The following is a 15010-nucleotide window of genomic DNA, read 5'->3' as shown; positions in this document are numbered from 1 at the left end:
AGCACAGTCCAGAAACATTGTGGCATGCCATGCCTTTGACAATTGGGACTAAGAGAAGGGGAACATGCTAGTTGTGAAGGAAGTTGGGGATTGACAGTAATGTTCTGAGGATGAAGGTGAGGGTGAAGATCAAGGCATTGACCAAGAGGAACATTCAAGAGGCCTTAGTAGAGCAATGCACTGTCAAATGTGGGAAGCCAGGGAAAATCAACTTTCATCATGAATGAGCTGAACTTGGACTGTCTTTGATCGTTGTAGATTATGTGGTTAATCTGAGAAACAAGCCCCTGTTTCATGCATGAGACATATGGACCTTGCTACTATTGCAATCCTTGATATCTTTGTTTCTGAAAAAATATTTCATTATCTACCTGATTGTATGCTTGATATTTCTGGTGATCTAACTTTGAAGCATCTGCATATTAGACGTCCTACTGAAATTAGCCAAAGCCAGCAGTCAATGAGAGGATGAAGTAATATCACATGATGCTAGTTTAGGTCACTCTTAAGGCTTCAGTGAGCATATCAGATCTAACTGTTGTGCAATGAAGTCTCTCATGAAACCCAGTAGGTTAAGAACAATCTAAAGGAATCTCCTTTTGACCCTTTCATCATCTGTAAGCACAACGTGCCTGTGGTTTGAACATCTTAGAGGTCAACATTGAACTGTGGGAGACAGCACTTTCTGTAGCTGTTCTTGACAGACCACTGTACTATGAGGGACTGTGGCCATGTGATCTACCATTGTACATCTCCCTCCTTGAATAGCAATGTGGCCCTTTAAAAGTCTGATAGAGTGAACATTTCCCTCCAGGAATACGTGTAATCAGTACTGCCCCCATGCTTTCACTTAGAAGGCCCATAGTACTCTGCAACACATTGGCTGCAGTTCTCAGTCCTTAAGGATTCTAGATGTCTGAGGCTATCTACACCCAAGGTATCCAATGCTCATGAGAGATAGATTCAGGGAGTTATAGAGTCATACAGCGTGGAGTCAAGCCCTTTGGCCTAATTTGTCCATGTTGATCAGGTTTCCTGAACTAAACTAGACCCATTTGCTTGCATTTGGCCCATATCTGTCTAAACCTTTCCTATCCATGTACCTGTCCAAATATTTTTTAAATGCTGTAATTATACCCACCTCTACCACTTCCACTGGCAGTTCATTCCATATATACACCACCCTCTGTGTGAAAAAGTTGCCAGCAAAGACCCTTCTAAATCTTGCCCCGCTCATCTTAAGCATATGCTGCCAAGACTTGGACTCCCTACCCTGGGGAAAAGACCTTGGTTATTCACCTTATCTCTGCCCCTCATGATTTTATAAACCTCTATAAGGTCTCCCTCAGCCTCCTACACTCCAGGGAAAAAGTCCCAGCCTCTCCTTATAACTCAAACCTTCCAATCTCGGTAACATCATTGTAAATCTTTTTTGCAGTTTAGTAACATCCTTCTTATAGTCGGATAGGATTAGCCATGGGAAATGTGGGATATGGTCAGGATAGGATGCTCTTCTTGCCCTGTAGAGTATAGATTTTCTTTACTACAACGGATTTAAAATTTCACTTATTCCATTTGAAGAGGAAGTTTTATAAGAATCACGCATGTGACAGTTGGTACTATCAGACTGATGTAGACTATGACACCATGAAACGATAAGACTGCGACAGTGGAGTGACATCAAAATTCTTTTGTATATTGGATTACATGTCAATATGTGACATCTAAAATGAGGGCAAATAATAAAGTAGATAAATGATCGGAGTTTGCACATTCTCCCCGTGTCTGCATGGGTTTCCTTCGGGTGCTCCTGTTTCCTCCCACAGTCCAAAGATGTGCGGGCTAGTTGGATTGGCCGTGCTAAGTTGCCTGTAGTGTTCAGGAATGTGTAGATTAGGTGGGTTAGAGGGGATGGATCTGGGCGGGATGCTCTGAGGGTCAGTGTGGACTTGTTGGGCTGAAGGGCCTGTTTCCACACTGTAGGGATTCTATTCTATAAACAAGTGGTGTCCATTTGGAGAGGACTAAAGATCGAAACAATAGCCATTGAAGCTTAAAGGTTAAAATGAAAAACTTTCAAAGTTTAATTGTCATCACAGAAATTTGCTATTGCAAGACCAAAGTTAGAGAGTGGACTGTCACTCTCTAGTCCCATTATTCTACTGGTCACAACATCAACTCAAATGTTATTCCCCAGTTACTGATATGACCAATTGTCTATATTTGGTTCAGCAAAAGAATATCACCAACTAAGTTTCTTTAATAAACAACAAAATTATTGATTTATTGTGAAAACAAGACATTTTTTCCAAAAGTGAAAGTTGATTAAAACACATGTTAAAATGAAGGTGTAAATATTTACACTTCTACATACCATCCACACATGCAAACACAAACACCGATCAAAAGACGAAAAAACTTTTTCTGCAGATATTGATTTTGAGAAAACACTTTGACCATTGGTTGTTTGTTCTTGACGGAGGAAAGAATAAGTCACATAATGTTAAGGAGGATTTGTCATCAGCAACCTAGCAAGTCCTGACAGGTTCGCAAAAATAGCCCTGTTACTAGGACCCAGTTTGTTCAGAAATGGTTGAGAATTCAGATGCTTTTCAGGACAGCAGCAGCATTAGGTCTTCAAGTCTCACATTGAACTCTCCGGAAGGGGAAAGGCAGAAGTTGAGCTGCGTAACTTGCTTCTCTCAACAGACTATACCCCAAACAATATAAAAACACTTAACTCATAGCAGCCATAAATGCAAGCATGTGATTTCCAGTAAACAAGTCCAAGCAATTAGTTTAAATCATATAAGTTCCAAGTAACACCTTTTAAAAAATTCCTGACCTTTTTTGTGAGGATGGGTTAGGTATATTTTCAGTCTTTTCAAATGAACCGCAATTCAATATCTTTTAAACAACAACCCTCAAAAATAAATAATATAATGAAACATCCTCATTGCAATGTCTGAAGGAAAATTTGTAAATTATGCTGAATCCTAGGATTTCTAATGTACACCTTGACAAATCTTAATTAACTTGGTCAAAAGTTTTTCCATGTTGAGATTATTACCAGTGAAGAAACTCTAAAGAATTTAAGTTTCAAACAAAGTTAATTATCTTTTTCTGGGGTGTAATAGTTTCCATCCTATCAAGGTGGCTCAGTGGTTAGCCCTGCTGCTTCGTAGCACCAGGGACCCAGGTTTGATTCCACCCTCGGGCGTCTCTCTGTGTGGGGTTTTTACATTCTCCCTGTGTCTCTGTGGGTTGCCTCCCGCAGCCCAAAGATGTGCAGACGAGGTGCATTGGCCAAAATAAATTGCCTGAAGTGTTCAGGAATGTGCAGATTAGGTGGTTATGGGGAATGGGTCAGGGTAGGATGTTCTGAGGGTCAGTGTGGACTTGTTGGGCCAAAGGGTCTGTTTCGACACTGTAGGGATTTGATGAAGATCCTAGTGCACCCACCTCTATAAAATTGTCATTCTCTGGCTTTGCCTCCCACACACCAACTGCATCTACTATCTGTACTTTTTAGTCAGGGAGGACACTACCAAAACTCTCATTGTGAATCACCCATGTTTCAATTTCTACTTATTCTAATCTCCTCACTTATTCCTGCCAGGTACTGAATCTCATTTTCCCATAATTGTGGCCTCAAGCAATTTGATTCATATTTAAAAATCCCTTTCTTATTTTCAACAGCCTTCAGTTCCAGCTCAACTTTGATGTCCAACTCTGATCTCCTGTTTCTTCCACCCATTACTGCATTTTACCAGCACAGCTTTCACACATTCTCAGCAGTAACCTTTCAAAGTCTCTCCCTAAAACTTTCTATATTTTTAACTCTCTCCATCAGCTTCAAAATTACTTTTTAATTTGTTTCTCATTTGTTTGCACTGGAATCAATGCTGGTGCCTCAAGTTTATATCATATGCATACATGACTTCGATGGAGGGACAGAAAATATGGTTGCTAAATTTGCTGATGACACAGAAATAGGCAGGAAACTTAAGTTGTGAAGATGACATAGAAGAAAAAAGACCCATGTTATCAAAATGGGGAAAAATTGGAGAGCTCCGATTGCACACGGATCTGGATGTTCTTGTACATGAATGACAAAACACTAGTATACAGAAACAGTAATGAAATAGCTGCCAGAATCTGATATCCTGTCACAAAGTCACCCTTTATTTACACGTGCACAGTACATGGACTCTGACCAGCCAGCTTGGAGACAGCCATAGAGAGAGGAAACTCTCTGAATCTCCTAAGTTTTATCTGTCAGGGATAATCAATCAGGATTCCCTGACTGGCCCAGGTTAACAGCTCCAGTCAAGGATCTCATTCTCAAGAATGAGATCCACCTGGCTCTCAGGACAATCAACACAGCAAGTAATTATGAAAGCTAACAGAATGTTATTGTTTATTGTGAAGGGTTTTGAATACAAAAGTGAGACCATATCTGGAGCACTGAGTTCATGATCGTCTCTACAAGGAAGGATATAAATGCACTGGAAACAATTCAGAGAAGATCTACTGGACTAATGTCAGATTGTCTTATGGAGAAACATTGGACAAGCTAGTTGTGTTTCTTCTGGAGTTTAGAAGAGAAAGAAGTGACTTGATTGAAATGTATAAGATCCTGAGGAATCATGATAGAGAGCATGGGGAAGAGAATGTATCTTCTTCTAGGAGAATCTAGAACTAGAGGTCACTGTTTAAGAATTAGGCATCTGCCATTTAAGGGATTTTGAGGAGTCTTCCCTTTCTTTGAGAGGGTTGTATGCCTTTGGAACTTATTGTCAAAAACACTAGAGGCAGAATTTTTGAATATTGTTAAGTCTGTGGTAGATAGATTCTTGTTCAGAAAAGGATTAAAAGGTTACCAAAGGTAGGAAAATGGAGTAAACAGATCAATCATGATCTTGCCAAATGGTGGAGCAGACTCAAGTGTCTCCTATGTTTAACTCATATGTTCGTATGAATTCAAGAGTTTGAGACCTGTGCTGCTGAAGGCATTCTGCCAAAGGTTTTGATTAGTCATAGAAACCACCTCAATTTATTTCCATAGAAAGGAAATAATTAGATTTTGCCAATTCAGTATTTCATCAGTTCCAGTTTACTTTAGCTCAGTTTTTGCAACAATGGACTGAGACAAATGATTTGAGTAGGTCACTCCAGTGTAGAAAATTCAGGCTAATTCATACTGAGCACTTTTCCAAGAAATGAGAAATGACAAGACTGCAACATTAACAATGATTACCCTTAGCTAACGGCTGATCTCAGTCATCTACAGGGTTGTGCTTGTGTGGAACCTCAATTATCACATGCAGTTCTATATCATGGAATATTGTTACTGGGAACTCTGAGGTGCAAATGGATTTGCTTCTTTTGTTTGAGGTTTCCATGTATTTATGACCATATTTTAAATTGATGCAAATGCATAATTTTATTATTAATATGTTTAAGGATTGTTCAGTTGGAATACTGTGTGCATTTTCGGTCGCCACAGGACAAGAAGTATGTTCTGGAGACGGTGCACAAAATATTCACCAGGATGTTGATGGGGCGGAAGTAAATCAGCTATGAAGACAGACTAGATAGGCTGGTATTGTTTTCTTTAGAACAAAGAAGGCTAAGGGGTGACCTGATCAAGGACTAAAAAATTATCAGGGGTATAGATAGGGCCAATAGGAGTAAATGTCTCCCACTTACAGGTGGGTCAATTACTGGGGGCATATATTTAAGAGACAGGAGGTTTAGAGGGAATTTGAGGGAAAAATTGCTTCACCCAGAAGGTGGTGGCTATCTCAAACTCACTGCCAGAAAGGATGAGAGAGGCAGGAGCCATTACAAAATCTAAAATGCATTTAGATGAACACTTGAAATGCCATAGCATAAAAAAAAACAATGGGCCAAGTGGTGGGAGGTAGGATTAGAGTAGATAGGTACTTGATGACCAGCGCAGATTCAATGGGCTGAAGGACCTCTTTTCATGCTGAAATACTCTATGACTCTTTTTTAAGTTTTGGTTTATAAGATAGCATTCTGGTTTGGAAAACTGATTTTAAATGTGGCACACATGAAAGCAAGATTGGTCGGTGTACTTTGTCAGATAGGCCTTGATTTGGAGGTTGAAGAGGAAATATTCTTAACTAGCTGTCATAACAGCGAGCAGTTTTCATACCTGGAATTGTAGTGACCTGTCTACTTATCTCTTGAAAGGATGGACATAGAATCATAGATCAGTACAGTGTGGCAGCAGGCCATTTGGCCTATTAAGTCCACACCGACGATCCAAAAAGCAACCCACCCAGACCCACCGCCTATACCCTATCCCTGCAACTCCCATGGCCAATCTACATAACCTGTTCATCTTTGAACTGAGAGAGGAAACCGGAGCACTGGCAGGAAACCCACGCAGACACGGGGAGAATGTGCAAACTTCACACAGACAGTCGCCTGAGGGTAGAATCGAATCCAGGTCCCTGGTGCTGTGAGGCAGCAGTGCTAACCACTGAGCCAGTGTGCAGATAGTCCGTACTCATCAGATATAATTGTGAGCCAGAGGTATGTATAGGTGCGGTTGCCGAGTGATCTATTCATTCTCCAAACCAAAGAAGCATTTCAAGGTAAACAGTGGAACATTTTGAAGTATATATATGGTTCTCAGATCAAAGGGAAGGTTTGATGTTTGAGATAATTTTTTTTTAATCTGACAACAGGCTAGGTGCATCGTGTCACTATGAAGATGATCTATGGGGTTTGAAGGTGTTTTTTTTCTCGTATATCAGAGCTGCATGGAGTCATCAATAACCAGCTTGGAGAAGGCAGACAGAGAATCTCCCAGCAGCCAGAACAAATAACAGAGGAACATCACGAACCAAGGGTGTTTCCGGCTTGGAGTCACTCTACAAGAATGTGAGTAGCATTTACGTTCAGACTGGGGGTTTTCAAATTTTTAAGGTGTTGAAATAGTGCTAAAAGATTTTACTGCAGGAAAGCCTTCATGTTGGAAGATAATTGTGAAAGGAAAACAAACACCAAGTACTATGGAGCTGAGGAATACATTGGTTTGGTTCAAAATAGTTAAGTGGACATCAAGAAACTAATGTAAAAAGGAGCTCTCCATTTAAATTAAGAGCAGAACAGGCAGAGTACTGTTTGAAAATGTGTTCTAAAGAATAAATGCTCTACCATTAACATTTTTCAGTTAAAAAATTGTTTCCCTTTAAAATACGTGAATTAGTGCAAGGTCTTTTTAGTTTATAATTGTGGAGTGAAAATTCTTTTTAAAAATTACTAACCTCGACCAAGATCCTAGCAAAATGCTCAGTTAAAAGGTCTATTAATCAACATTTCACATACACACAATTTGCATTGCTGACAAATAGTTTATTTTTCTAATATAATAAACATCAGAAATAATTGCAACACAGCATAAATAAATATGAATAAATATTAAATTAACAAGACCAATGAAGTGTTTTCTGTTATATGCCACACTATCAGGCAGTAGCTTCCTTTGAATACAGCCTTAATAGAGCATTTAACCATAAATAAATTAATAATTACTATTCATAATTTTCACAAACTTTATATCCAACTCTTCTGCATTTCCACCAGCTCAAATATCAATGTGTTTTCCTGTGTAGGTCAATGAGACCACAGTTTGACTTCCTGCCTAAAGAAATTGTGCTGGATTGTGTTAAATTTTGATGTTGTGATACCAACATCAGCTGTTTCTGCGCAGATGTTTTCAAGCCCTTATTTTGCCCAGTGTATCACTATGATGAGCATAAGAGATATAAAGTTTCCTTTGAAGCTAGTGTTAACAACAAAATACACACAAACAATCGATACATATACATTAATTAACAGCAGAAAAAATGATTACAAGTACATATTTCTTTTGCTGAAATGGAATCAATCAATAATTATGCCTCTCCATTTTGTTCAGCTGAAGCATTTCAGTAAATCTTGCTTTATTTGATAATGTATTTTAGCATTATCCACCTTTTCTCTAAGCTTAAATGTAATTTAAACATATTGATCTATCATAAAATTCCTCAGGAAGATAAGTTATATAATTTGTAATTTAAACATTGGCATTCCAAAGCTGAGCTTTTGATTCTGGTAAACATTTTTTTTCTAAATCCAGCTCCCAATCATTTTTAAATCATAGAATTTGCATATTATGGGCAAAAATACTATTAAGGTCATCATGAATGATGCGCCATCTCAGCCCTGAATCATTAAGCACTTGTGCTGCATCAGCATTAATTCTTGAATTACTTCAACAGCAGGGTCATTACACTCCTAAAAGTTAATGCAATTCTTGCCCAGCCTGTCAAGGTGCTGCATAGCAGATTTCCCACTTGCTACAGACCCTGTTTCAAAGTTCCTGGGAAAGGTTTGTTCTGGCAGGCTACTTCAAAGGTAGGGATGCCAAGGCAAGTCAGAAAATAAGAACAGCACCAGACTGTTCCAGATGGGAGATCTCAAACCTGGACATAATGCACTCAAGGATGAGAAACAATATAAATTGCCAAGCCTCCCTGCTGTTCAATTGCTGAACAAAGCATTAACAAAACTCACTCTATTCCTTCTTCTCTAGAATTTTGGGGCTGTGCCAACTACTATTTAATTTAAACAGAGTGTGGTGGATAATTCTAAAATGCTGCATTACTAACATAGCTGAGTGCTTGAATCTAACATTTTACAATTAGTAGAAGAAAAATTCAATGCAATGCTTTCATATTTATGGATCATACATCATGTATATCAAAACATCTACACATCTTCAGACTTCATTCATAAATTTAGAAATATGATAGAAATTTGTAAAATATTAATTTGCACTGATGATAATGAAACTGCAGCCAAGAAAATTTCAGGAAGTTATTAGGCAAAATTACTCAGTGGCTTGCTTCTCCTCAGACTCCTCTGGCTCCTATTTGCATTTGGCACTAATTAACCACGATACAAAATTGTTAAATTTTCGCATGAAACTCTTCAATTCTAAATTCCTTGTGGAAATTGATGGGCAATCAGCGTGGCGATTCTGAAAATGAGTTCAGAAAAAGGATTAAGCATTTCATTCATTCGAAGACAAAACTATTTACTTCTGCAATCTTCTGTTAGGCACATTGAGATGGCAAGTTATGCTCATGTTACCATTAAACCAATAGTTCTCCTCTATTTTGCCCAAATGTTAATGTAAACTCATGCTGCCCACTAATGCTGTTTAACCACAAAAGGCAATACAGTCAAAATCCAGAGATAACAAAGGGTGGAGCTGGAGGAACACAGCAGGCCAGGCAGCATCAGAGGAGCAGGAAAGTTGACGTATCAGGTCAGGGACCCTTCTTATCCTCTGATGCTGCCTGGCCTGCTGTGTTCCTCCAGCTCCACACTTTGTTATCTCTGACTCCAGCATCTGCAGTTCTTGCTATCTCACAGTTGAATCCATCCTGTTCTCAAATCACATCTACACAGTTGCAGAATTCCAGCTGTGATCATGGGATAGCGAACGGAGACTCAGGCACATTTTCCACTTTCCCTCTCTTCCAGTCATCGTTCCATCATAACTGCTGCACTGAATGGCATCAAATAACTCAGAAATGCATCAGGATAGAACGTGGGCTTTTGTGTTATGTGGGTGTCAAGTAATGTTTCACTACTTTTGGACCAATAACAAGCATAGTGGCTAAAAAAATTACTCACTGCTTATATTTAGCTCATAGACATAATGATGTATAAGATAAACATAAAGTATGAAGAAATTTATGAACATTTATTTGCTAACATAAAGAAACATAAACATAATTACCTTGAATATTTTCTTCAGACTGATTAAATTTGAAGTTATTTTTATTAGAGTTTCATTTTCACTATCCAATGAATTTAGTCCTTCATGGAATAATTCAATTGATTTTTTAATGCAGTTTACACCCTAAATGTAAAAAAAACCAGAAATTAATTTTTCAGTATTGAAAGCTAACATTCCATTGAAAATAAGACACTGCAATAGATGCAATTAGCTGCTACTTTAATATTGCCATTGTCTTTTTTTATCTGATTCAAGCCGCTCTTTTCATTCATAAAAATTGGATGTCAATATTTAAGCCAGCACTTAATTCCCTACCTCAAATTTTCCCACACCAGTTAAAAGGCAATCACATTGTTGTGAGTCTGGACTCTCAGACAGATCAGACCAGGGAAGGATGGCAGATTTCCTTAGCAAAGAAAACTGCTGAACCAGATTAGCTGCTTTTTAGTTCAGATTTTTTTAAAGTTGAATTCTAATTTAGCCTAGTTCCATGGTGGGTTTGATCTCATATTCCCAGAACTTTAGCCTGGAGTCTTGGATTACTTGCCCAGTGACATTACCACAATGCCTCCCAGTTGGATGCATATTCCCACAATTCTTTAGGTTGCTGATTATTTTCTTTTTATCTTGTTCTTATTAAATGAGGGATGTTATTACCGCAAAATAATGCATTTTTGAATAGAAATTGGCTGCGCTCCCCGATCCATGTCTCATACACACTACACGAGAGAGAGCCTTGAGAGACCTAACTTTCAATTGAAATTGAATTCTTGGTCTTTAGTTCAATAACTTGGATAGACAATTGGTTTCTTCTTGTGACTGCAGAGACCGTTTGCCTATTGCACATGGATCAAGTTATGAACTTTGATTCAGCAGGTATAGCCACCAGGTAAAACCCTAACAGGAGGAGGAAAATGCAAAGTTGGGATATTGGCATTACTATTTCAGGTTGACAATGCCGCAGTTAAGTGCCTAGGAATTGGAAAGAGTACCTCTATATCCAGCCTGACATGCAGAATGAATAAAGAAGGTAACATGGCCCACTATTCAATATCACGTTGAAATCAAGAGCTACATTGGAGCAGGAGCAAACACTGTCAATAAAGGTTTTAACATGAACAAAACATTTTAACAAATTGATCTCTAATCTATTAAAAGAGATGTTATCATGCTGCAGCAATTTTGCAAAGTAAAAATTCAGACTGAAATGCCTGATCAGTTTGAAACCTTGAAGAGTATCTCAAAATAAACGTTAAATTCAGACTTATGAGAAGATATAAAGAATGAAGTTGCCTACCCCAATCACGTTTGGAGTCAACAGATTTCCCGGATGCTACAAAAATAAAACATAAGTCCAATTAGAATTCATTAACAAGGTACAGACAAGGAATTGTAGCTTAAAAAAATCCAGGCAGTTTCTATAAAGTGTATATACAATGACTAAAGAAGCTAAAATATTAAATGTCAATGGGCATACTTGAAATATTTATGCAATATATTGTTAATTACAGATGACAGATATTAAACTCACTGATAAATTCTTCAACTCATGAATACTTTTCTTAATTTCATGAAGTATTCCTAAAGGGCATGTTTCAAGTGTAGTCACACCACAGCTGAACAGAAGGAGGTAGATGATGCGCATTTTGCTTTGAAGCTCTGGGGAAGTTCTGGTTGCTGTTCCTTGCTCCAATTACCGTGCCTGTTTCACATGTTGTCCATTCCTTTTATACATGGTGCAGACCCCAGAAGAGAATGAAGTCACTGGGAGGAAATGGGAAATACCAATTAATGACACACTGGGACAAATTCTTTCACCACGAATCTTCAAGCATTCTAAACTTTCACAAGAAATGCGCTGCTTTGCATATCTATAATCTAGATATTGTCTAACGTTTACCAATAATTTCCAATATCTACCCCAAGATAGTATCTTTCTTTCGTCATTTCCTCATTGTAGTCAGAGTCGGTGCTCACACAGTTAATAGAAATTCCATTGCTCATAACCTGGTTTTTCTGCAATTGTCTTTGTAGTTCCTTCAATAGAATCCCCACAGAGTGGAAACAGGCCATTTGGCCCAACAAGTGCCCCCTAGCTCACCCTCCTACCTTATCCCTGTGACCCTACATTTCCCATGGCTAATCCACCTAATCTACACATTCCTGGACACTATGGACAATTTAGCATGGCTAATCCATCTAACCTGCACATCTTTGGTCTGTGGGAGGAAACAAGAACACCTGGAGGAAAGCCACACAGACACAGGGAGAATGTGCAAACACCACACAGACAATGTGCAAACTCCACACAGACAGTCACCCAAGGCTGGGATTGAACCCAGATCTTTGGCACTGTGAGGCAGCAGTGCTAACCACTGAGCCATCGTGCCACCCATTCCCTTTTTTGACTTCTTGATAAGCTGATGAAAACTTAAAAAAAATCTATCCATGTTGCATAATTCACTACAGCATCACCCAGTGATAATTTGCAAACTAATATTCATTCCTCAAACAGTTAAATTTCAACAGTGGTGGGGTGACATTTTAAAATGGGAATTAATTGGCTACTTGATGGCTTCAGTTGGTCTACTGTTGATGTCCCACTCATTAGTCACCCCCACTAATGAAAAAATTGGAAGGTAGAATGTTGGGCAGTTGGGATATAAGTACATAATAAAGAAAAACCTAATTGGAGAGTTCCACAGATTAATGTATCATGCTTTGAAGATTAAAGGCTGAAGTGAAATCAGAAGGAATATTTCATTAAATTATTCTGAATCTTTGATATTTCTCATCAACCAGTGATGTTATGACACACCTCTGGAGCAGGTGGAGTTTGAACCCAGGTTTCCTGGGTCAGTGATAAGAACATTACCACTGCACCACAAGTGCCCAAATTCTGAATCTTATGATTGTCAAAGCATTTCTTGTGAACATTACTTGGCTTGGTTAAAATCAATCTTTCAAATAAGGGTCAAAACCAGTCAAAAAGTCTCCCAAGAAATGGTAACCTTGGCTAAAGATCAACATTATTTTGAAGGTCCAATGATAATTCTCATTGTACTCAAAGCTCCCATGTCAGTAACTTTATCATCTGCTTTGTCAGAAACTATTCTCAGTAAGTAGAACAACTTACTCATGTCTGTGTGGATGTTATCTAGCTTAGTAAAACAATACGCCCTACATGTGAACTGTAGATTATACACTTCAGTCATAAAAAGGTTTTAAAGTATACTTTAATGCAAAACAGCACCTTGTAACTAAATAAGCGTGATTAAATCTAAGGTCTCAATGAGATCCCATGTAAGTTAGCTAGTTGATGCTGATATGGTGCTTTGAACAACAAACTCAGTCTTCACCAAATCCTCATTGGAGGATGCAAAGAAAAGCTGTCTGATTATTTGCTGACAAAGCCAGCCTAACTCTTATTAAGACTTGTTAGGACAAAAAAATTCTGAAAAAGAATCATTTCAGAGTCAAACCATTAACTCTGCTTCTCTCTCCACAGATGCTGCTGGAACTTCTGAGTTTCCCCAGCTTCCTCTGTATTTGCAAAATACTTGAGCAAGTGGATCAATGTATAAGAAAGCGTGAACTGAATGGACTTGATATTGGCTCATAATCCTTGGAAGTACTAAGGCTTTGGATGTGTTGGCTAGACCAAAAGCAGCCACTTAAAAAAACCACCAAAATGGAGCAAAAACTGGGAAACTTGCAGCAGTCATTTTAAAGAGCTCACATTGTGGCTTCAGACAGCAACACAGAAAACAAGGGTTGGTCAGCAGAGGGACACCAAGTGCCTCAAATGCAGAAGGACAGGACAGTTCAAACTGTTCTGTAAACATAAATGTACAATTAAAGAATATTTGATAAAGTTCAAAAGTCTGGGAATTACAAATGAAGAAAGAAATAACAATGCGGATTCCCTTCATGAAGTCAAAGATCAAAATTTTTGCCAGTTACTTCAGAAATTAAAGGCAATAAAGGAAATTTCAGATTGGATACAGGTGTGGCTGTTTATCGTCCTGGCTGACCTTTTGGAATTGTTGAAAACTGCAAGTATCCAGTTATCAAGATTTTAATTGCAAGATTCATGGGGCACAGATCTTCTTCATGTAGGCTATGTCTATCCTCTTCATGTATATCACACTTTACCACAAGGGACAAGAGATCATTGAGCGTTTCTATATTCTACACAATCAAAGAACATCTTTATTGAACTGGAAACTCGGCTGGTTTCCTGAAGAGAGTAAACAAAGTCATGCACCAAGACAATGGGACAGCATTCCTGTAGCTCTGTCATGAATTTAGTAAACTCAGAAATGAATACCACATTGCATTGCTTAAGTTGCTGAGCAAATGTGTCATTCCCAGCAGTGTACCATACATATGTTGATGGAGAACATTAAAAGAGGAGCTCAATGTTATGGTGCTCAGAGCTGTTATAATACCTGTCACACAGACGCAATTAGGTGATGCTTGGGGCTCACAATAGTTCCCAAGCAGAATTCATGAGACACATAATAAAACAGAATGGCCTACTGGTTGATCCCCAAACAGCAAAAATCATCAGTGACTTTCCAAAGCCGAAATGTGTCAATGATTTCAGGGATTCTTCAGAAGTTAGGGAAGTAAGGGAAAAAATTGCAGGGCCCTCAGCAGAAATATTTGTATCATTTATAACCATGGGTGAGGTGCTGGAGGACTGGAGGGTGGCTAATATTGTCCCTTTAAGAAAGGCTGTAAGGAGATGCCTAGGAAATATAGACCTGTGAGCCTGACATCGGTGACAGGTAAATTGAACTGATTCTGATAGATAGCATTTACATGCATTTGCAGAGGAAAGTATTGATTAGGGAGTCAGCATGGTTTTGTGCAGGGGAAATAATGTCTCACAAACTTGATTGAGTTTTTTGAGGAACTAATCAAAAAAATTGATGAGGGCAGAGCAGTAGACATTGTTTACATGGACTTTAATAAAATGTTTGACAAGGTTCCACATGGTAGACTAATTAGTAAAGTTAGATCACATGGCATTCAGGGAGAGCTTGCCAGTTGGGCATGAAATTAGCTTTACAGTAGGAAACCGAGGGTGATGATGGAAGGTCGTTTTTTTTGGACTAGTTGCCTGTGACCAGCGATGTTCCACAGTGAACAGTACTGAGTCCACTTTGTTTGTTG

General features: G+C 38.5%; 1 long non-coding RNA gene across 1 annotated transcript; it reads right to left on the bottom strand.

The window, feature by feature from the left end:
• Positions 1-9938: 9938 nt before the first annotated feature.
• LOC125484524 lies at positions 9939-11439 on the bottom strand. Its single transcript, XR_007263347.1, has 3 exons — positions 11361-11439; positions 11127-11162; positions 9939-9952 (listed from the first exon to the last, which is right to left on the bottom strand). It is a non-coding gene; the product is annotated as an uncharacterized LOC125484524 (long non-coding RNA).
• Positions 11440-15010: the final 3571 nt, after the last annotated feature.

Source organism: Rhincodon typus, chromosome 12 (genome assembly GCF_021869965.1).
Source record: "Rhincodon typus isolate 14 chromosome 12, sRhiTyp1.1, whole genome shotgun sequence".
Taxonomy (NCBI): Eukaryota; Metazoa; Chordata; class Chondrichthyes; order Orectolobiformes; family Rhincodontidae; genus Rhincodon; species Rhincodon typus.
This window is presented reverse-complemented; position numbering and strand designations above follow the sequence as displayed.